The sequence below is a fragment of the Hylobates moloch genome, unplaced genomic scaffold, assembly GCF_009828535.3.
Source record: "Hylobates moloch isolate HMO894 unplaced genomic scaffold, HMol_V3 SCAFFOLD_1, whole genome shotgun sequence".
In the NCBI taxonomy this organism is placed as follows: domain Eukaryota; kingdom Metazoa; phylum Chordata; class Mammalia; order Primates; family Hylobatidae; genus Hylobates; species Hylobates moloch.
In genome coordinates this window covers 64,090,432-64,114,437 of record NW_026652276.1, presented here as the reverse complement: position 1 = coordinate 64,114,437, position 24,006 = coordinate 64,090,432, and the positions used below count along the sequence as shown (strand labels likewise).

The window sequence follows — 24,006 nt, the reverse complement described above, 5'->3', positions numbered from 1 at the left end:
AGCAATTCAAAGTTCTTTCAACTTGCCCCCATTTGTAAGTGCAATTATTACTATTGTTAACCACATTCGATTGTGGGGTCCAAGCTTTTTCCTGGTACTTTTAAATCTTTTCCTCATTAGTGACCCTTAGAAAAGTTGCACTTAAAAAACTACTAGGAGGTAGATAAGACTGGAGCTCTCTGTGTCATTCACAAGGGTGTTTTCTGGACATGTTGATACAGATGGTGTCAGTGGGGTCTTGAGCAGTGTGGGGAGCAGAGCCAGAGAGACATGGCTATTTTTGTTTTTGCCAATGCACTGCAAACTGTCAAAACAAGGTTTAGGCCAGACGTGGTAGCTCATGCTTGTAATCCCAGCAGTTTGGGAGGCCAAGGCAGGTGGGTCACCTGGGGTCAGGAGTTCGAGACCAGCCTAGCCAACATGGTGAAACCCTGTCTCTACTAAAAATACAAAAATTAGCCGGGCATGGTGGCATGTGTGTGTAGTCCCAGCTACTCAGGAGGCTGAGGCAGGAGAATTGCCTCAACCTGGGAGGTGGAGGTTGCAATGAGCTGAGATCTTGCCACTGCACTCCAGCCTGGGTGACAGAGTGAAACTCCATCTCAAAAAAAAAAAAAAAAGGTTTCTCATTTTCTTCAATGACATGAGTCTATTATGTCTTTACCTTCCCCACTTCACCTCTCTCCCATACTCTTAAGCTCTATCATAGGATGAAAAGAAAACTGAAAATAACAAAAGCTACATCTAATACTCTCATTGTAGGATATATGTAAGTATAAGCTATATATTATTCTAGTAAGTGATTTTCAGGTTTCATCAGGGGCAGAGAAAAGTGAAAACCCAGAGTAAAGAACATTGGCCAGAAAACTTGAGGCCAAGAAAAGTACTGTGATGTAACCGGTTAAATGTGAAATTGTCACATGCCTGCTGTGTATAAGATACTGCACTAGGCATTTAACAGCATAGAAAAGTTTGGAACAACCAAATAATTTACGTTTTAAATTGAGACCAGCTGTAAATATAAGCAACATATAAAATGTCAAGTAATTGCAAAAAAAAAAGAGAACAGATGAGGTGTCAGAAAGTAGTTGGTGATTTATTGCCAAATGAATGACGCTATCAGTGAAGTGATTTTCTCCGCTAATATCCATACTTCCTAATGATGAAGACCATGCATGGTGGGCTTGCAGTGCTTACCATAGTGGTAGGTGTTGAGTAAATATTGGCATGAATGAATGAGTGAGTGAATGACTGATTCAAGGCTGGAGAGCACTAAACATTTTAAAGTAAATATGGTGCTTTTAGATTATTTAAATTTTCTTTTTTCTTTTTTTGAGATGGAGTTTCACTCTTGTTGCCCAGGCTAGAGTGCAATTATGTGATCTTGGCTCACTGCAACCTCTGCCTCCCAGGTTCAAGCGATTCTCCTCCCTCAGTCTCCCGAGTAGCTGGGATTACAGGCACCCGCCACCATGCCCAGCTAATTTTTGTATTTTTAGTAGAAACAGGATTTCTCCATGTTGACCAGGCTGATCTCGAACTCCTGACCTCAGGTGATCCACCCGCCTCGGCCTCCCAAAGTGCTAGGATTATAGGCATGAACCACTGCACCTGGCCCTTATTTAAATTTTCTAAAAGGTATAATTATAGTAAAGTACACACATCTTAAATGTAACTATGATTATTTTTTATATCTATATGGATACACAAAACCACCTCCAGATGAAGATATAGAGCATTTCTAGCACGTTGGGTGGTTCTCTCATGACTTCTTCAGTCCATACTCCCCTTGGAATGCCATTCTGATTGCTGTCACCACACATTAGTGCAGCCTGTCTTTGAACTTCATATAAATGGAATTATACAATGGTCCTCTCTTACGTTGAAATTCATCCATGTTGTTGCATGCTGTTGCATGAATCATTCATTTTTTTCATTTGTTTATTATTTCATCATATGACTATTCCACAATATTCTATATTTTGTCTCTCTGTCTTTTTTTTTTTTTTTTCTCCACAAAATAGAGACATTTATTCCTCCTTATAGCCAGAGCATTGAGGCAGGTTCACATCTGGGTTGGTAGGGCTCAGAGATGGCAGCAAGTGACACCCTTGCCCATTTTTTCCTCCGTCCTGAGCATATGGCATCCATCTTCGGACTTTTTGCCCCATTGTCCTAAGATGGCTTCCAGTGCTTCCTGCATGATTGTATGTGCACTGAGCTTCAATCTGCAACTTTGTGTTTGTGCTGAGGGTATGCTTTTTGGATTGGTCCATATTGCTTTGCATAGCTCTTGTTCTCCTGTGTGTCAGTACTGGCAGGCCAGGGTATAGCTCTCTGCTCATTTAACTCTTCTTTAATACCATTTACCAGTTTATTATAAAGGATACAATTGAGAAACAGCCAGACAGAAGAGAGGTATAGGGCAGGACATGAGGAGACAGGCCAGGAGGGCATGTAGAGCTTCTGTGCCCCCCTTCGGTGTGTCACTCTTCCAGGACCTCATTGTGTTTGCCAACCTGGAAGCTCCCACAATATTCTGTTGTTAATGGACATTTGGGTTAGTTTAAGTTTGGGACTACTATGAACGTTTGTAAAGCTACTATGAACAATTTGTCTTTTAATGGGCATAAACACTCACTTCTCTTGGGTATATAACGTGGAATTGCTGGGTCATAGAGTATTCGTACCTTTAGAAGATGTTGCCAAACATTTTTCTAAAGTGGTCATACCAATTCATGTTCCCAAAAGCAATGTAATATAATTTAAATATGGATCCTTAACTGTTTTGTAGATGTCAGTAGAGTTCATTTAAAATGTATAAAGACTCTGGTTATTGCAACCCAAGGGAGGGAGGGAATGAATTTTTCCCAATGTTAGCATTACTCATATTTCCAGACTCCAAACCTTGCCTCTCCCTTCCAGGCCCTTGTTATATTACAGAGTAAGCTCCAGAGAGCAGGAATAGTATCTGATTTCCCACTGCCACATGCTTAGGGCCAGGCACAATATAGGCATTCGGTCAGTATTCAAGTGGATCCTGAGGTAGGGCCATCACTTAGGAAGGCAAATATAGGAAAAGCATAGTGGCAGCCACTTACTGAATTCTGACCTTTATGGAGATCAAAGCTCCCAGCTTTATCACTTGCCAGCTTCATGTCATTCATCCCTGCTTAATAGAGAGTCTGCTCTGTGCCAATAACTCTTACTTTACTATTGCTGCAGAATGTCAGGCAGGGCGGACGATAACACACTGTCTGGTCCAGGTACGGGTTAGTGGCCACAGCCTCTCTTTGCTCCTTGAGTAGGCCAGATTTGCGGACTGCCCAGTAGTAAAGAGGGAGCCTGTGATAGGACCCCTGCAGCAGGGTTGGGGGTAGGCTCAGGACAGGTCTGCACCATGGAGAACAGCAATCAGGCAGTTTCCAAGAAATTTCCAAGAAATTCTTCAATTTGGTTGCCATATCAAAGATGACCTCTTATTTTCTTTTTGTGTGGAGAGGGATGAACAGGGAGAATCATAAAGCATGACTATGAATGATTTGAATCTGGAAATATGTGCAATGTGACTTTTGGGCAAAACTGCTTTAATGATAATAAAAGGTAACATTGAGCACTTCCTATGTACCAGGCAGCGTTGTTTAATTCTCATTACAACTCTGTGAAGTGGACACTCTCTTGGTAGCCACATTTCACAGATAGGGAAACCAAGGAACAGAGAGGAGGCATACCTTTCCCAGCGTCACGCAGTTAGAGGGTGGCAGAGTAGGAATGTGAACCGGCATGGTTCCAGACACGGGGCTGTCAGCCACTCACTGCATGACAGCTGCCTATTCTTTGTGGTGCTTTGAACTTCTAAATTCATGGTCTTTATTTCTATGAGCCTCACAAAAGTTGGATGTTTGATATGAATGTTTTAATCATTTGGGGATGTAATTTCTCCCAGAGATGGCAATTTTTTAGTGTGAAGAATGTATGATGTATATAGAGATGTTAGAATAATCCATTGGTCTTGGTTTTGAAAAAGAAAAATGTTAACCTAGTATTAGTTGATCTGTGTTAGACAGTTTACAGTACTAGGCCCTGAACACCTTACCTGTAATCTCAAAAGTAACTTGAACTAGGTTTTATCAGGCCAAATCCCCATTTTGCAGATGAGGAAATAGAGGGTCAGATAGGCTGAGTAAACTGCCCAGGGCTTCAAAGTTAGAAAACATCAACACTGGGATTGGAATTAAGCCTGTTTAACTCAGAAGCCTATGTTATCTTTACACAGTACCACAGACTTCCACTTGTGACCCAAGGAAGCTCTCAATTTCAAGGAAATCATAGTCTACCTTGTTTGCCCTATCCAGTTTTTTTTAAATCAGCCTACGACATCAAATTATATTTCCAGAAGAACAGCTTTGAATTGTAATGGATGGTATTGTTCACTGTCTCGGCGTTTTAAAATTTATTTCAATTTTACTGACAATACCATCTATTTAAATACAGGAAGCTTTTGTCATAAGAATGCTAATATGCCTGATTTAGTTGTTAAATTTTGTTGTGCTCTAATGAGCAAACAAGTCACTGTGGAAACCAAATGGAAATCCAGATGAAGAGAGATACAGCAAGAGGCCTAAGAAATGGGGCAGCTTGAAATAATTCCCTCAAAGCAGACTGGGAGACTGAAGAACTGACTCGAAGAGAAATTCGGCTGCTTAACAATGTTTTGTTTTTGCTTAAAAACAAAACAAAACAAAAAAGAGAAGTTCAGCCAGGGTTATTCAGTAAAGCTATATATGAAAAATGATACAGATTATACAAACCTTAGACTTATTGAGGGTCTATTTTATCATTTCAAAAACTGTGTAATTTATGGCAGTGCTAATAACAGTGCTCACCTAATTTATTAATTTAAACATTATTTTGACCTCAATTTGCATGTGACAAACATGTTTATACTTTAAAGAATATACATAATAGTTATTTTAAAGACTGACTCAATTAAAACGCTTAGAATCTCCTGCTCCCTGCCCAAGGATTCAGTTGCCATTCCAGTAATCCAATAGATACTAGAAACACGATATTCTAGACTGAATGTTCCAGATGTCATTGATATGAAAGCCCTACCAGATAGAGGACCCAACAGAAAATTTCCCATTAGCACAACTTAGTCAAGATAGTTCTATAAAAGTCTGTTCTTTCATCTGGTTTAGGACTTAGTTTGTTCTTTCAGGATTTGAAGCTTAGGAAAATTACTTTTGTCCAAGAGTGAATATCAAAACTCATTTATGTAACAGTTTTTGAACTGAGTAGCCAGAGAAATGTCATCTGTGAAAACAGGACTGCAGACAGTGGGCAGCTGTCCAGTGGTCTGGCAAGAACTTGCTGTTCAGCACAGCCCTGGAGCTTCATGTAAGAGTGAAGTCAGCCTCTACTCGGCGATCCAAAAAGCGTTTCAGTTACTGCCAAGTGCCATGTTAGGACTTGTCAACTTCTGCCCAAGTAGTATCAGACTGCTGATGTTTGGATATACTTTTGTTAATCTTTCCCTGTCTTGGCATTTGTGGGTTCTGTTATGTATCAGATTCTGTAATTTTTGCATTTTGGTACTTGGATATTTAGTGTTGAAAGCATATTAGAGATGATGATTGAAATGATCACTGTATACGCAGGTCTTGAGAGCTCTTGATCCAAGGCCCCAGAGGCAAACAGCATTTTAAGTTTGCAGCAGGGAAAGACAGGATCAGCTATCTTATGATTTATCTAACTTGGAAGTATATTATCAGTTACATCAATGGGAAGGAAGCTTTTAATGCACCACTGTTAGTAGCTGTTGGCAGATCACTAGTCGGTAAATGCCCTGGGAGTAGCATTACAATTCTCCTCTCTGAGTTTGCTTCACAAGAAAACAAGTTTCATTGCATATCTTTTTAACTGAAGTCTTTCTTCAGCAAAACTTGTCTGACTGCAGGTACTTGTCCATTTGATTTAAACGATCAGTCACTTGAGCTTTAGCACACTTTAGCATCCTTCTTTCATACTGTAGCAAAAAGCATGAGCACCTGCCATGGGCATAAGTGCACATGGTGCAGGTGGGCTTACAAAGATGGAGCAGTTGTAGATATTGCCCTCAGAGAGCATCCAGTCTTGAAAATAAAAGACATGTGTCAATAACTTTGATCAAGATGGGCTGAGGAAATTCCCATAGGTGCTGAGTGAAAGTTATGAAAGTTAAGATCCTGGATAATTCCACTGAGCCACAGAGAATGGCTTCTTGTCATCCAGACAGGGCCTGAAAAGGATGGGATTTAGACTTTGGAGATGTAATGAGGAGACTGTTCTAGGTAGAGGAAATGCACAGAATGGGTAAAGAGTGAGTATGATTGGGGGAATTGCAAGACGTTTCATTTGCTTGAAGATTTCAATAAGTATTTCCTGGAAGAGGAAGGTGGAAAGTTAATTGAGGTGAGATCATGGAGGATCTTTAATAGTAGGCTAAGGAATTTCGGCTTTATTCTCTCTTTCTCTAATTTCAGTATTAACTTAAGTATTTTAATATGGCCGGGTGCTGTGGCACATGCCTGTAGTCCCAACACTTTGGGAGGCCAAGGCAGGTGAATCACTTGAGCTTCACAGTTTGAGACCAGCCTGGACAACATGGTGAAACCCCATCTCTACAAAAAATAGCCAGGCATGTTGGCACATGCCTGTATTCCCAGCTACTCGGGAGGCTGAGGTGGGAGGATTGCTTGAGCCTGGGAGGTGGAGGTTGCAGTGAGCTCAGATTGTGCCACTGCACTCCGGCCTGGGTGACAAAGTGAGACCCTGTTTCAAAAAAAAAAAGTAAACAAGTAAATTAAAAGTATTTTAACCTAAGGTCTGATTATTATGCCATTAATAAACAGTAAAGTGATCCTTTTGGCAGTTTGTTGGGGAACAAATACTACTGTTTATACAACTGCAATATTTATAATATGGGTGAAAATAGCATTTTTTGGCTGAAAATTTTAAACAGAGGCAGTCCCAAATACATCGCATAACCATATCACTCAGAGAAAGTCAGCTAAGGCATACAGCATACACTTATTTTGATTTGTCCATAGATTTGCTGATATTGGGATCTACATTTCACAGCTTCTTTTCTTGGCCAGGTGGGTGTTGATAATGCCTAATAGCCCATATCTCTGGCAAACAAGACACCAGCTTGTTTGAAAGCTGAGTCATTGAGCTCCTTTATCTTTCTTCCCAATTTCCTACTTAGCATTTTCCCTTTACATTGGGCACGTGGTAAGCAATGAGATTCCCATTGATTTGCTGCCCAGGAAAGAGCAGCTCTGGCTTTTTTCTATTCAAAGTAATTATTTTAGTGTACCTATAGTGTGCCTTGGAAATATTCTGAGCTGATGTTTTTAGTTATTGCAAGCTAGTAAAAGAATTTTATCAGATAGGCTTGAAACACTTTTCAATTGATAAAAACATTAGTGAAAAGGGCCATCTTTGTTAGTATTCTCTGGCTAATTAACTCAGTTGATTAAAGCTTGAGGCTTATGTGGGCAAGGTCAATATTTTTTTGCTCTGTGATTATCTCTTGCAAACTTGAGTCTTGGCTTTCAACAAATAATTATAATACTACCAAGCAGTTATGTAGTCTTAAGTGCTATACATAAATAAACTAATAAATAAACTGTACATAATAAACCAATTTAATCCTCAGAATAATCCCAAAAGGCAGGTACTATTACTCTCTCCATCTTCACAGATTATGGAACAGAAGCTATGTAACTCGCCCAAGGTCACATTACTGGTAATTGACTGAGCCAGGGTTTGAACCTAGGCCGTTAGGCCTTCGGTCTTTACTATTGATCTCATTCAAATCCAGGGACACCAGTAAGGGTGTCCCTAGATTTAATTAAGTAAACACAATGTATGTCTACATGTTTGTAACTATGTATTCTCTATAAGGTGAAACTTTGAATTTAAGAAATTTCAAACCAATATTACAATATCCAGCCACCAAAAATATATTTACATCTCTTTTGTTGTCCACTCAACAGTATGTTTCAGATATAGGAGTGTGACTAGGATGCAACTTAAACTTCAGATTGTACCCTGCTGAGCAGTTTAAAAATTGTCCTCTAGGACCATGATTTTTTTTTTTTTTTAATCAAAGACACAGAAATTTTTGTATCCAATTTCAGACACTTTCCAGAGTCTCTGAAGCACACTCCTAGGTCCATAGATCTTTTCCCCAAGCAATAGAGAGTAATTGAGCAAGAGGATAACATGATCAAATCTATGTTTTAAGAAAGGTAACTCCGATGACAATGAAAGATGACCTGGAGGAGATAATGATTGGGAGTGGAGAAATGAAATGGTAATGGAAAAATAACTATTTTCTAGTATGATTTAAGGATATATAGTGATGTCACTAACTAAGGAAATATAAGGAAAGGAAAAGGGGCAAGGGTAGAAAGATAATGGGGCTGGGCATGGTGGCTCACACCGGTAATCCCAGCGCTTTGGGAGGCTGAGGCGGGCGGGTCACTTGAGGTCAGGAGTTTGAGGTTAGCCTGGCCAACATAGTGAAACCCCATCTCTACTAAAACTACAAAAATTAGCTGGGCATTGTGGTGGGCGCCTGTAATCCCAACTACTCATGAGGCAGAGGCAGGAGAAACTCTTGAACCCGGAAGCCGGAGGTTGCAGTGAGCCAAGATTGCACCACTGTACTCCAGCCTGAGAGTGAGTGAGACTCTGTCTCAATAATAATAATAATAGGTTTGATTTTTGAACACACTGAGTTTCAGGTGCCCTTGATATATTGCAATGGAATGGACAGTAGGAAATTGGAAATGCAATCTGAAAAAGAGGTCAGCATTGAGGAGACTGATTGAGTAGTCTCCAGCAAATGGTAGGTTTAAGGCCTCAAAGTGAGACAAGGTCACCCAGAAGCCAAACGGAGGAAAAAAATGGGCAAAAAAAAAAAAAAAAAGAGGAACCAGTAAAGCTGACTTGCGGAGAAGAGACTTGGGGGAGCAGCAGCAGCAGCAGCATAGCATTTGAGCACTTCCGTATGCCTGGACTGTTATGAACACTTTACATGCATTAATTTGCTTAATCCTCAGGCAATTCAGTGAAAGAGCTACTTTTTCCAGATGAGGAACCCGAGGCACAGAGAAGTAAAGTAATTTTCACAAGGTCACAGAGCTAGTAAGTCACTTTCAATGGTAAATTAGCAGTAGCATCGTTAAGCAAATGTAATTGAGTTAAGATAGTTTTTTAACTCTTTTAAATATTTAAATATAGATTAGTAAGCTTTGATGATAGGATTTTCTACTTCCCCCCTGCTGTATCAAGTAAATATAGTACGATCATCATAATTCATGAGGGAACTATGATCTGAGACTTTCATAAATTTACCAATTCCCTAGGCCTCTCTCATGCAAATATTCTGTCAAGATTCATGCATTTCTTAAATATTTTTATATGATAGTTTAAGCTTTCCCTGAAGTTTTCTCTCAATGAGCATTTGGGCATTGATTGGAATATCCCCTGAAATGGTTTCATGAGTCACATTTTAAAATATTTCTACTTAGAATAAATGTTGAACTGTTTTAGCAGTAATCTGAGAGATCATCAAATTTTATTTTATTTTATTTTATTTTATTTTATTTTATTTTATTTTATTTGAGATGGAGGCTCACTCTGTTGCCCAGGCTAGAGTGCAGTGGCATGATCTTGGCTCACTGCAATCTCTGCCTGCCAGGTTCAAGTGATTCTCCTGCCTCAACCTCCCAAGTAACTGGGATTACAGGCGTGCACCACCACACCCAGCTAATTTTTGTATTTTTAGTAGAGACAAGGTTTCACCATATTGCCCAGGCTGGTCTCGAACTCCTGACCTCAAGTGATCCACCCACATCGGCCTCCCAAAGTGTTGGGATTACAGGCGTAAGCCACCACTCCTGGCCTTTACATTCTTCTTTATAAGTTTCCCTGAACTTCTCTTTGTCTCCATGAATCCATTGCTTCCTCAGAACCTCTTCATTTTGTTTTCCCTTTTATTACTCCACTGGAAGAGTTTTTTTTTTTTTTTTTTTTGGAGCCCATTTTCTCACAATAATTTTTTAAGTCACTTCATCAGAGTTATGTGCATTGAGGGAGCAAGAACAATGAAACCATATCAAGCCACCACAGCTGGATTCTCTGCTAGGCAAGAGTCAGCAAACTATAGTAGGTGCCCACCACTTTTTTATAAGTGAGGTTTTGCTGGAACACAGCCATGTTTATTTGTTTATATGTTGTCTGTGGCTCCTTTCCTGGCACAGCAGCGGAGTTGAGTAGTTTCATCAAGGGATTGCACAAAATCTAAAATATTTACTGATCTGGACCTTTACAGAAAGTTTGCTAACTCTTTCTTTAGAGCATACTCCTTTCAGAAGATTAGGGTGTGTCCTAAGCATGTTTATAATGCTTTAGAATTAATGGACTTATTACTTTTTATACAATTTTATTCAACTGAATAATAGAACCGTTGAGTGGTTTCTGTAATATTTATTCTTTGAATTTTGCACAGATGTTGTCAAGGGAATAATAAAATTGCAGATTCCTTTAAATAGCCTCTACTCAGAATTCTTAGCTGTATGATCAGTCATCTGAATTTTTGTCAGCTTAACAATACTCTTTAATTTGGGGGGAAAAAAATCTTTGAATGGTTAATAAATGTCAAGTCCTTCCTGTGCTTGGCTTTTGAATTTTGAAGAAAGAAAACACTTTCCCTACCCTCAGAGAAATAATGTCAATTAGATCTAAGTTATATGCAAACAAAAAAATCTGAAAAAATTGGCTAAATGGTAGAACTGTGATAGACTGAGAAAATTGTGTTTGTCTTGAGCAAATTAGTTTATTAGGGTATATGGTTTATTAGCATTAATAAATAAAATATCTTGTTATACTTTGATCATGTTTCTGAAAAATAATGAATGTTTTATTTCTCACTGATTATTTTGCTAAGGCAAGAAACACATGAGGCTGTCTAGGTTCACCTTCTGTCTTGTCCACTGTTACTTCTTGGTTTGTCCCCTCCTGTTTCCACTCTACCAGGTTGCTTCATCCTCCCGTCTGATCTTCTGAGGTTCTCTCTTGTCTTTTTCCTCCCGTTTGTTCTGCGGCTGGATCCCCCTCCCTGAAGTATGATCACATGGCTCTCCTGTTCTGAACTTCGCTCCTGTTCTTTACAGCCCACACAGTGAAATTCAATCTCTCACCAGCATTTGAGACCTTCCACGCTGTTTCAAACCTTTTCTCTGGCTTCCCCTCCTCTACTCTCCTCCTTTGTCCCCTAAGCTCTGAGCTCTGAACTACAGACTACACTTTCTCATCTCTTGATTTTCATATACTTTTCTCACTGTTTGAAATGTCCTTTATTCATCCCTGCATGTCCATTTTCTGCCTGATCTACTCATCTTTCAAATGCTTCCTCTTTTGAGGAACTTCTTCTGATCTGATTCCCACCCAGCCCACAAACGCCAAGCTAGAATTATTATTTTCATGCCATCAATATTCATAGCACATATTTTGCTTTTGTAACTTAAAAAGATTATTTACATACCTTTTCCTGTTATCTAGGGCTTTGAGCCCTCTAAATTTCTTAAGGGCAAGAGTCTGGTTTTTATTGATTGTTACATTTCTAGATCCTCTTTAGTGTCTGGTTTTGATGTTTATATATAATAACTACATAATTGACTTACTGTTGTGGATTAATCAATCAATACTTAGCGGTGGATATGAAAACTCTGATATGTTATTTCAGCTTGTGAATTTTAACTTCTTTGATATGTAGTAGCATTAATGAGATAAGATACTTTTCTGAGGTTAAATGTCTTTTGCTCTTTACTCATTAACAAGAAAGCCACAGTAGTTACTAGGTAAGAATGACTGAAATTTGTATATTTCATCTTCAGGAAGTTACCCCAGCACAACCTGTTTCCGTTAAACCTATTGGATTGTGGTCCTTAAACTATATTCTCCGGAGACTTAGATACCCTCAGTGAACTTGAGACTTTCATAGGTAGGAAAAGAAAAATCAATTTCTTGTCTAAACATTGCTGCCAGTGGAAAAAAGCAAAACGATTATCTTTTCACTAATGAAGTTAGTGGTGACAATAGGCAAGTAAGCAAGATAATAAAAAAAGGTGTTGTACTGTGTATTGGGCTACAGATTTCTAGAAAAGCAATTTAGAATGTTGAACCCTAAATTAAGACCAATCCTTCTTTGTAGAAATGGTGTGAGCACTGAAATAAAACCATGGCCCACATATGTGAGAAAATGATCAAAAGTGTCTCATTTCTTGTTTTTGGTATGAAATAGACTTTGCTATCTAGATTACATAGATAACTCTTCTGGTTGTCTTTACTATTTTAGGAATTCTTTATTATTGTACAGAGTGCTGGGGTTTGCTTAATCTTGTCTCCATTTTGCATTATATGCATTTACTTAGTAGCTACATGGGACAATCTAATCTTTGGTAGACTACATCTTGGTTTCTCATGGGCTTGAATAAGAAAGGAGAGGAATGTGCGGAGAATGCACTAGACTAGAGCATGTGAGCAAAACCCAGGCTGTGGGAGGATTAGTCACATAGCTTAAAGGAAAATTCTGTTGCAAAGATAATGGATCATTTGCTTCCTGAATGAGCCATTCAGAAGGAACCGTTGCCAAGTCACTAAACTCTCCTGAATGAGATTTTCCAGAGATGCCCACTGGCTAGTACTGGTTAGTGTGGGAAATTTTGTTTAAATCAACCTTTTCAACCTTTACAACTTTTACTTATTAATGATTTAGAAAGATAATGTTAGCATCCTTTTTGATCTACAGAGGATATGTTTAAATAGAACATGATTCCTATTGTGAATGTGTTTCAGTTAAAACCAGATGTGCTGTATGAAAAGAAAATGCATGTGTGTGCACGTGTGTACATGCACACACACACATGCACGTCAATTTTGGTTATACTTTTTAAAAGAACCAATCTTCCTATCTCTGAGTATATTTCTTAACTAGGGTATTTCTTAGTGTGGCTTTAAGAATTAATCTTCAATGTACTTTGTCACAAGCAGTAATCAGGCTTGAACTTTATACATTTATCACCTTTGGACTTCTGCCCTGCACGCAGTTTATGTGCAAGGTAAAACAAGACCCAGTGAAATTTCTTAATTGCAATGAGGTTGGGACAGGCGCGGTAGCTCACACCTGGAATCCCAGCACTTTGGGAGGCCGAGGCGAGTGGATCACGAAGTCAAGAGATCTAGACAATCCTGGCCAACATGGTGAAACTCTGTCTCTACTAAAAATACAAAAATTAGCTGGGTGTGGTGGTGCACACCTGTAGTCCCAGCTACTCGGGAGGCTGAGGCAGGATAATTGCTTGAACCCAGGAGGTGGAGGTTGCAGTGAGCTGAGATGGCACCACTGTACTCCAGCCTGGCAATAGAGTGAGATCTGTCTCAAAAAAATTTAAAAAATATAAAATTAAATAAAATAAAATGAGGTTGAATTGCCACTCAAGTGAACTCTGGCTTTCTAAAATAATATGTGTCACCTAGAATGTGACTATATAAACCTGTATGTCCTAATCAAGCTTTTGAAGCTGAATTAAGACAAATGTTTCTAATATTTTTGGCTTAAGTAACTATCAGAGATGATACCATGTGTTAATAGTGTGGTGGTAATTTTTAACTCAGAGTACTCAGTCCCCCTGGAGGTTATAGCGGGTACTACACTTCATCTCGGTTGTCTTTTTGAAGGTTGTACAGAATATTCACATGAACATTAATTATGGTTGCAGAACAAGCCAAAACCTCTGTTCTTTTACATTTCATATTCATTGTGTGAAAATATACACTTTCGTGCATTTAATAGCAAAATGGACAATAATAGATTAGTTTCTTACAGAATACATGTAAGTCAAAACCTTGTAAATTTCTATTTTAAACTCTAACAGTAAGTGTGAGAGTTAAAAATTGTGTGCAGGGCTGCATAAATGTCTTCTTTTGAGAAGTGTCTATTAATATCCTTTGCCCAATTTTTAATGGGGTTGTTTGCTTGTTTCTCATAAATTCGTTTAAGTTCCTTGTAGACTCTGGTTATTAGACCTTTGTCAGAGATGGATAGATTGCAAAAATTTTCTCCCAGTGTGTAGGTTGTCTGTTTGCTCTGATGATAGTTTCTTTTTCTGTGCAGAAACTCTTTAGTTTAATTAGATCTCATTTGTCAATTTTTGCTTTTGTTGCAATTGCTTTTGACTTTTTTTTTTTTTTTTTTGAGTTGGAGTCTTACTCTGTTGCCCAGGTTGGAGTGCAATGGCATGATCTAGGCTCACTGAAACCTCCACCTCCCAGGTTCAAGCAATTCTGCCTCAGCCTCCCGAGTAGCTGGGATTACAGGCATGTGCCACCACACCTGGCTAATTTTTGTATTTTTCAGTAGAGACAGGGTTTTCCTATGTTGGCCAGTCTGATCTCAAACGCCTGACTTCAGGTGATCCGCCTGCCTCGTCCTCCCAAAGTGCTGGGATTACAGGTGTGAGCCACCATGCCCAGCCGCTTTTGACATTTCCCTCATGAAATCTTTGCCTGTGCCTATGTCCTGAATGGTATTGCCTAGACTTTCTTCTAGGGTTTTTATAGTTTTAGGTTTTACATTTAAGTCTTTAATCTGCCTTGAGTTAATTTTTGTATAAGGTGTAAGGAAGGGGTCCAGTTTCAATTTTCTGCATATGGCTAGCCAGTTCCACCAGCATCATTTATTAAATAGGGAATCCTTTCTCCACTGCTTGTTTTTGTCACGTTTGTCAGAGATCCCATAGTTGTCGATGTGCATGCAGTCTTATTTTCTGTGCTGTCCCATTGGTCTATGTGTCTGTATTTGATCATGTCCTTTGCAGGGACATGGACAGAGGTAGAAGCCATTATCCTCAGCAAACTAACACAGGAACAGAAAACTAAGCACTGCATATTCTCACTTATAAGTGGGAGCTGAGCAATGAGAACACATGGACACAGGGAGGGGAACAACACACACTGGGGTCTGTGGTGAGGGGGGTGGTGGGTGGGAGAGCATTAGGAGAAATAGCTAATGCATGTGGGGCTTAATACCTAGGTGATGGGTTGATAGGTGCAGCAAACCACCATGGTACACATTTACCTATGTAACAAACATGTACATCCTGCACATGTACCCCAGAACTTAAAAGGAAAAAAATTGTTTGCACAGAATTAAGGTCTGGTCCCTGCTTCCCAGAGTACACACAGTCTGGTATGGGAGACACGATTCACACATAAAACTGTAAAACCAGGACAGCCTGACACAAATAGAACTGACCAAAAGTACTGAGCAGCTTCTTCTTCCTAACTGGAAAGATCAGTGAAGCAGTTGGGAGTTGCAGTTTTGAGCTGGATTTTGAGTATTGGCAAAGACTATAGCAAAAGAAGAAGGAAGTAGATGGATGCTCCTTGGGCTAAGGTTTTATTTACATAGGCAGGTAGCCAAGGACACACACACACACAGCATATGTGATGTGATGGGAGAGGGCAGAGGAATTCCTTAGGTATGGTTAGTGAGATTCAACCTGTCTTATCCCTCCTCTCTGCTGCTGCTTAGTGGAGGAAACAGCGGGAAGGAAAAGAACCCTTAATCTTACCCCCTTGATCCTCTCTTCTGGTTTACCTTCCCATTTGGTATTTAGAATGGTAAGAACTTGTGGGGAATCAGACTAGGACAGAGGAACGGGGGTGAGTGGGCAAAAAGAGCTGCAGGATAGCACAGGGTACTCTTTAGCATGCCTTTTCTTTTTTCTCTTTATCAGTGTCTTCTCTGTTTCCAAAGCTTGGCAGAGTTCATCATAGGAAGGAGGAAGGAAGAGATGGCTAAGGGAGTTTCTGTTTTTCTTTTTGTTTTTTGTTTTTAGACAGGGTTTCGCTCTTGTTGCCAAGGCTGGACTGCAATGGCATGATCTCAGCTCACTTCAACTTCTACCTCCCGGGTTCAAGCGATTCTCCTGCCTCAGCCTCCTAAGTAGCTGGGATTATAGGCGCCTGCCACCATGCCCAGCTAATTTTTTGTATTTTTAGTAGAGATGGGGTTTCACCATGTTGGCCAAGCTGGTCTCGCTCTCCTGACCTCAGGTGATTCACCCACCTTGGCCTCCCAAAGTGCTGGGATTACAGGTGTGAGCCACTGCGCCTGGCCTGCTAGGGGAGTTTCTATAGCTGACAATTCATATTCCATCTGCCTATAATTGAATGAAATTGAAGAGCATAGACTGAGTAGTGTGTGCAGAAAATAAAAATGCTGAGCATACAAAAAGAATTCTGATGGACCTTAGCCTTGGTATTCAAGGTCATCATCATAATCAACAATTAAATTTTACTCAGGACTTACAAGGTACACGGAATTGTCTTACAACACAGTAGAATTTTTTTAAAAATTTTATTTAAAGGAGTGGAAGGGGAGTTAGAACAAAAACTTTTGCAGAAAGATGGTACTTAAGTGGGCAATCATGGCATTGGATGCTGGCCGAACATAAATCTTTTGCAGTTTCAGTAAGTTGTAGTCTTAGAATATGTACGTATGTATACATGTGCTTGTGTGTGCATTTTTCCTGTTCTTGATAAGTAAAAAAAAAAAAAGGAAAACTAAAATAGAGTGAACGGATAGGCTTGAAAAAGAAGTCAAACCCAGGGAGTGATTTTTAAAGCTGGCTTGTGAATAAAGGAGCCTGCTAGAGAGGTTTATGGCTGGAAGGAAAAAAACGTCTATCATGTTCCAGGATCAGAGAGTAACTTCTACTTTGGATTACTTGTCACATTTTTCTCTTATCTTATGATGGATTTATTTATTCTCTTGTAAAAATACTGTGTTTTAGTCCATTTGTGTTGTCATAAAGGAATACCTGAGGGTGGGTAATTTGTAAAGAAAAGAGGTTTATTTGGCTCATGGTTCTGCAGGCTGTACAAGAAGCACGGTGCTAGCATCTGCTTCTGGTGAGGGCCTCAGGTTGCTTCCATTCGTGGCAGAAGGTGAAGGGGAGCTGTTATGCAGAGATCACATGGTGACAGAGGAAGCAAGAGAGAGAGAGAAAAGGAGTCCCAGGTTCTTTTTCAGCAATCAGTTCTTGTGGGATGTAAAAGTGAGAATTCACCCCTCAGAATGGCACCAAGCTATTTATGTGGGATCCGCTCCTGTGACCCAGACACCTCCCACCAGGCCTCACCTTCACCACTGGGGATCACATTTCAACATGAGACTTGGTGAGGCCAAACTATATCCAAGCCATAGCATACTGTTTCTTTGCTTTCTGAGAAATTATGTCAAGTTAAAAACTATATTCTTTGTATGTATAGAGTCCATTCTTCTTGCAAGAGGATGGTTCTAGGAGTTTGGCCACAGTTCTCTTCTTCTACGGCGAATTAGAGACTGTTCATGCGTTTCCGTCAGGGCACTAGAGATTGTACATCTATGTGCATGTGTGATGAAACCACTTCATACTTACTATTTTTAAAAACTCTATTGGGCTGGGCATGGTGGCTCAGCCTGTAATCCCAGCACTTTGGGAGGCCAAGGCAGGCAGATCATCTGAGCTCAGGAGTTCGAGACCAGCCTGGCCAACATGGTGAAACTCCATCTCTACTAAAAATTAAAAAAATTAGCTGGGCATGATGGTGTGTGCCTGTAATCCCAGCTACTCAGGAGGCTGAGGCAGGAGAATCACTTGAACCCAGGAGGCAGAGGTTACAGTGAGCCAAGATCACGCCATTGTGCTCCACCCTGGGCATTGCATCGAGACTCTGTCTCAAAACAAAACAAAACAAAAAATAAACAAAAAAGCGCTGTTGAGGTTTATATTTAATTGGAGGGCTAAATGTGGTCCTGGAAAATATATTTTGTCCCCTTTTAGGAAATATTTGCTATATCACTTGAGAGTTTTCATAATCCAAGCTCTGGGTAAGATGTAAATTATGAATGTTACTGATTACTGAGAAGGTCAGTGGTTACGTCTTTGAGGTTACATAAAACTGAACAAAGGAGATAAAAAGCTGAGGCACGTACCCATATGAACTTCCTCTTCAAAAGACAAATTGGGAGGAATTTTCTGATTGGCCATAGGCAGTCCCCGTGAGAGGCTCACCGAAGTTCTGTAAAGATGTACTATATGACTGTAATCTCTCTTTTTCAGGTTCTGCCACTTACTGGGAAAACAGCAACAAAAGAATATTAAGGAGCCACCCCTGTGATTTACCCAGATAGCCCCAGCAAGGTCAAAGACATATTGTGCCCCAAGGAGAAAAGCTGCAGGCATCTGAGGATAAATCACTGTGAAACAGCTTTGACCATAAAGCTGACTTGGAAGACTTTGACTCCAAGGTGCAAGGTGAGTTACAAGAACACAAGCCTAAAACCAAAAGCAGGGTTAGGTTAGGCAGCGCTTAATAATACCAAAGATTAGTGAGACACCACAAAGTCACAGGAAGGTGTTTCTTTATATCTCTTATTTGTATGTCAGATCTTAAAATAATATGTCATAATCCTCATAATAAAAAGTTCTGTTTTAAGGATAGGAAGTAGAAAAATGTGAAAATATTTGGTAACCATTTTCTGTTTTCTGTATGTACTCTGGCATCATGTAGAAATATGATACTGCTTTTCCCTTCTTGAGCAATGAACACGCAGACCTAAACCTTAAAATAGCCAAAATGTTTTCCTTGCTTTCTTTATACATATATCCACAAACCCACATTTGACTACAAGTACACATTCTTAAAATGCATCCAGTTTTTGTAATCTTCCATAGTAAACAATGAGACAGTCAACTTTTCTTTTTGCTCATGAGACTGAAATGGCTAATGTGATACTAGCAATACTTTCTGTGGTCTCCTTGTCATCCTTGATATTTGCAGTTATTATTTTAGAGCCACTTGATATATATTATTTGGTATCTTAGGCCTACTGAGTTTGTGGTCGTCACCACTTAGCTGCACCCTCCCAGTTATCCAAAGCTTTCTATTTCTTCAAGGTCAGCCATCTCCAGGGTGGAAGTTTGTGGCATTAATCATCTTCGGGAGCTTTTTACAAGCTGCACATCCTCTGTTCAAACCTTATTTGCCATCATGGGCACAGGGATGGTGGTGGTAGTGGTGATGATAATTCAGACATATATGATTTGAGGAAAGTTTCTTTTGTATCCTGATGCCACTCCCACCCTTTCCTAGCGTGGACTGGTTCCTCTTGGTAGAGCAGAAACCAAGGCTCAGTAATTTAGTGTAATCATTGTTATATGAGAAGCTTTCTGTTTATTACTGCATTGTTTAAAAGTACATTTTAGATTAGAGCTTGCAAAGTAGTAGCCTACAGGCCAAAGTTTTTACTAACATTTTTTAACCTGTAAAAATTTTCTTTTTATAAGAAAATTAATTGCCAACATTTGAAAATCTGGAAACTTCACATAAAAATCAGATAGATCAGATATCTGGTTTCTCTTGGAAGATTGAAAATCTGGTCTTGTTACTATCCCAGTGACTGTATTTTGCTAGTATTTTGCATTCCCTAAATATTTAACCAAACCAATCTTACAGATTATGGCAACTGCCTGGGACACGTAGGCTTTTGAGTTCAAGAGTCCTGCTTTAAGCATCAGTTTATTCTGCTCTCTGTATATGAAGTCACTTCTATGTACTTTAACATAACAGTCTATTAATATTTATCCTCTGCCATTATTTTAGCATGTATTTTTTATATAAAATGTATGAGCTTTGAGAAGCTGACACTTGCCAGCCAGGCTTACCTATGAAGTAAGAAGACTTTTCAAAGATAAGATGTTTCAGGCCATGGGCTTAAGGAGATCTAATTTTCATAGCGATGTGCTCTGCATCATTTTTTCCAGATGTGGAGGGTGTCATCTCAGGGTCTGGTGTTTCATGACCTAAGAGTTCAGTTGCTTGATCTGACTGTTTTGGTTCCAGGGAGGTAAACTGATTCACCAAGTAGCCTTCTTTTTGAATGACCCCTGTAGGGATTTAGAGTCCATTTTCTAGGCCCTCACTCATTCTGGACACCAGGGCGACTCAGAGAGCAGTAATGCTATGCCCTCTATACGTGCAGAACTTTTAGCATTGAGAAATCTTGCCATCAGAGTTAGACATACCTCCATCACAGTGAGTTGTAGTTACTCACAAACTTGTCTTTCCTCATCTTTGATTGCTATATATTGTTGCTAAATGAAATTCATTCAGTAATGTTTCTGTCAATTTGGTATTGAACCAAATGTTTATATGGTAATAAAATACTTTAACCATGGAAGCATTTCAAATCATAGGGTCCTTATGGGCATAGCATTTCTGTGCCTGCATTAGCTAAACTCAACGTGGGGAAACTGACATACTCCTAAAACAGTAGTTCTTCTTTTTTTCAAAAAAAAAAAAATTATTTTACTAAAAAGTAAGATTTACAGATATTTTCCCATAATGCATTTAGAGTCCAACTGGTAATGCCTGTTACTTAAGCAGATTTTAGGCCACAGGGTATCCGTTTTTCCCCCCTAGACACATTGTAAATCTCTTCTTGATTGGTATCCATTTTTAAATGTTGAGGCACATAGGAAAGAAGGCCAATGGGTGGGATTTTTATTTTGGTATCTTAGTGTCCTTCTGCCTGCATTACTTTGCTCCATCTCATGGATTCTGTTAGATTGGCATTGCCTAGGATCTCTCAATACTTGACCACATGCAGAGGTGAAATCGTGCATGAGTCCCTTTGAGTATCACGTTTGAGTTCATGGAAATAAAGTGTCTGAAAATTTGTTTCCACACATTTGCTGAGTTGTGACTTGACTATAGGAGAAGGAAACTAAACTCTTTTTTGAAGGGGAAATTCAGGTGATTGATACCTCATTTTCTACATGAATTTTGTTTGCTAGATTCATAGAGCCTATCTCCCCCCATCTAACCCCCCCAAAAATAAGAAAGAAATTTGTTTGCTTTTATTTCTTTGGTCACAGAAATTAAAGAGTGTGTGTGCATGTACACTCAGAAATGCTTTCAGAAAACCTCCTTATCCCGTTTTCTTGGAGTTCCTATTATTAGCTCCACATTCCATTTCCTTTAACTCCCTGAGGAAGTGACAACCAAGACTGAAAAAATGGGGAAATCGGGGGAAAACTGTAGGGAGGGCTTAGGAGCCATTGTTGACATATAAAACAGGTTGAATTTTTTTTTTTTTTTTTTAAGTAAAACTAACCAGTGAGCAAAAATAACATGGTTAGGTAAAAACTGGAAGAGGAGAAAGAGTATTCAACCCTGACATGGTGAGGAAGCTGCCATTGGCTCCCTTTTATCATTTTTGGGTCATGAGACTTCCCCCTGGAGTAGTGGAAATGGAGAGAATAGCAAGCAGGAATTGGCAGTGCAGACACCATTTCATCTGCCCTGTTTCTTGCTGTCCTGGGCTTTCACTCAGGTTGAAGGGGGTCTCTTCTGCTCAAGGAGCACCTAATCTGAAGAGCTGAGGGACCCAGAGGAAGTAGCAGGCCAGTAGCCACCTCCTCTCTCCAGGGAAAAGGAGTGAGACCCTAAAACTTCTTTCTTGCCTGTTGAAAAGAATGGGAACAAAGGAGGGACAAGAGAAGATTCTTTGTCCAGAGAGAAGGGCTGTGTCCCAGGCCAGCTCTCGCCTGTGCATTGTCCTTCACAATCTGTTTGGTGAGGTTTTAGAAAAATGAGTCGCCCAAACACCTGAAAGATTTAGACCAGTTCTGAAAAATAAATTGTACCTTGAATACATATCCAGTAAAAGTATGTATAACTGTATAAGTAACTAAGTGGGGAAAAAAAAGGAGTATCCTCTTCATATCAAGGTTTTCATATATAAATAGTAGGGAAAAGAGACTTTTTTTTATTTTTAATTTTTTGAGAGGGAGTTTCGCTCTTGTTGTCTAGGCTGGACTGCAATGGCGTGATCTCAGCTCACTGCAACCTCTGCCTCCTGAGTTCATGTGATTCTCCTGCCTCGGCCTCCCAAGTAGTTGGGATTACAGGCACCCGCCACCATGACCAGCTAATTTTTTATATTTTCAGTAGACATGGGGTTTCACCATGTTGGCCAGGCTGGTCTTGAACTCCTGACCTCAAGTGATCCACCCGCCTTGGCCTCCTGAAGTGCTGGGTTTACAGGCGTGAGCCACCATGCCCAGCCAGGGACATTTTTTCTTTATTAAGACTTTTTTCTTCTGTTGATTTTTGTTTTGTTTTCTTTTTCTTTTTTTCTTTCTTTCTTTCTTTTTTTTTTTTTTTTTTTTTTGAGACAGAGTCTCACTCTGTCACCTAGGCTGGAGTACAATGGTGCAATATTGGCTCACTGCAACCTCTGCCTTCTGGGCTCAAGCGATTCTCCTGCCTCAGCCTCCCGAGTAGCTGGGACTACAGATGCATGCCACCACACCCAGCTAATTTTTGTATTTTTAGTAGAGATGGGGTTTCACCATATTGGCCAGGCTGGTCTCAAAGTCGTGACCTCGTGATCCACCCGCCTCGGCCTCCCAGAGTGCTGGGATTACAGGCGTGAGCTATGTGCCCAGCCAGTTTTTGTTTTCTATATTTAAAAAATACATTTCATTTGAAAAAATTTCAAACTTACACTTTTATGTAAGAATAGCATAATGAACAACCATACGCACACACTCAGATTCATCTATCTCCTTCTCCATTTATCAGAAGTCATTAGAAGTAGACATCATTGTCATATCCACCCCTGCACTTTCCAGTAGGCATATTTTAATATGCACATTTTCCTACAGAACCATATTGCCATGTCACACCTAACAATATGAATGATACTTCTTTGGTGTCATTTACTACTCATTCCATATTCAAATTTCCCTGATTGTCTCAAAATTCTCTTTTAATAAATAGTTGGTTTATTTGAACCAGATCTGAAGAAGTGCATACATTTCATTTGGCTATTGAGTCTCATAAAACTCTTATCTAGAATATTCCCTTTCTTTTCTCAAGTAATTCACTTGTTGAAATTAAGCTACTTTGGGAATAGAACTTTCCATGTACTGGGTTTGACTGATTGTTGGTACTTAACTTTTTTCTCTATTACTCAAATTTACTAGAACTTGGAAGTTAGATCAAGATGATTGACTGGATTCAGATTTAACTATTCTGGCAAGAATTCTGCTTCCTTTTGCTGTGTACTTTACGTAGTGCCACCTCAGGAGGCACATATGGTCTGGTTACCCCACTTTTAGTGATGCTGTCATTGGACCGTGTTTCGGGGAAGAACATCCTGATCCTCCTATTCTAAAGTTCCCCCATCCGTTTTTTTTCACTTCATGATTTTGTCAGCCAATAATCATTGCCTGAATACATTATGTCATTAGGGGTTATAAAAATGGTGACCCCCACCCCATCCTATTATTATTCCTTCTACATTTGTTAGCTGTCATTCTTTTATAAAGAACTTCCATCATCAACTAGTATTTGGTGGCCCTGAAATACAGTTCATATAGGAAGGGCAGGGTGAGTGCTTAATATTTCCCTAGTAATTGACAATATCAGAGTTAGTGCTATAGTTTCTTCAAAAGGTGATATTTCTGCTTTTTAGTGAGAAACTTCCCTTTTTTCTTCAGAATCATTGTAAATTCATGGATTTAAAAAAATATTTGTTATGTTTCACACACTTAATTGTAGTTTTTTTTTTCATTTTGATGCTCAAACAAAACCTTCTTTATTCATTGTGAGCCCTTTCAACCTGGCTCCTGTGTATATGTATAGAAAGGAGAACCTATCATATGTGAATCACAGTGAATTTGCACATACTGGACACACCTATATAATCAGCACCCAGACCAAGATACAGAACATCCCCAAACCATCCCTGGTCCTATCAATTTCTTTGACTCTACTTTTTGATACAACAGGTTGCCCCAAATTCTTTTTGTGCATTCCATACCTTAGTTTAAG

General features: G+C 39.5%; 1 protein-coding gene across 8 annotated transcripts in view; it reads left to right on the top strand.

The window, feature by feature from the left end:
- Positions 1–24,006, top strand: part of OSBPL6 (oxysterol binding protein like 6) — a 237,049-nt gene that overhangs the window by 108,940 nt on the left and 104,103 nt on the right. For all 8 annotated transcript variants that reach the window (XM_058440763.1, XM_058440769.1, XM_058440778.1 and 5 more), the window contains exon 2: positions 18,225–18,419. The gene's annotated coding sequence lies outside the window, so the exon portion shown is untranslated. The remainder of the gene's footprint in view (positions 1–18,224; positions 18,420–24,006) is intronic.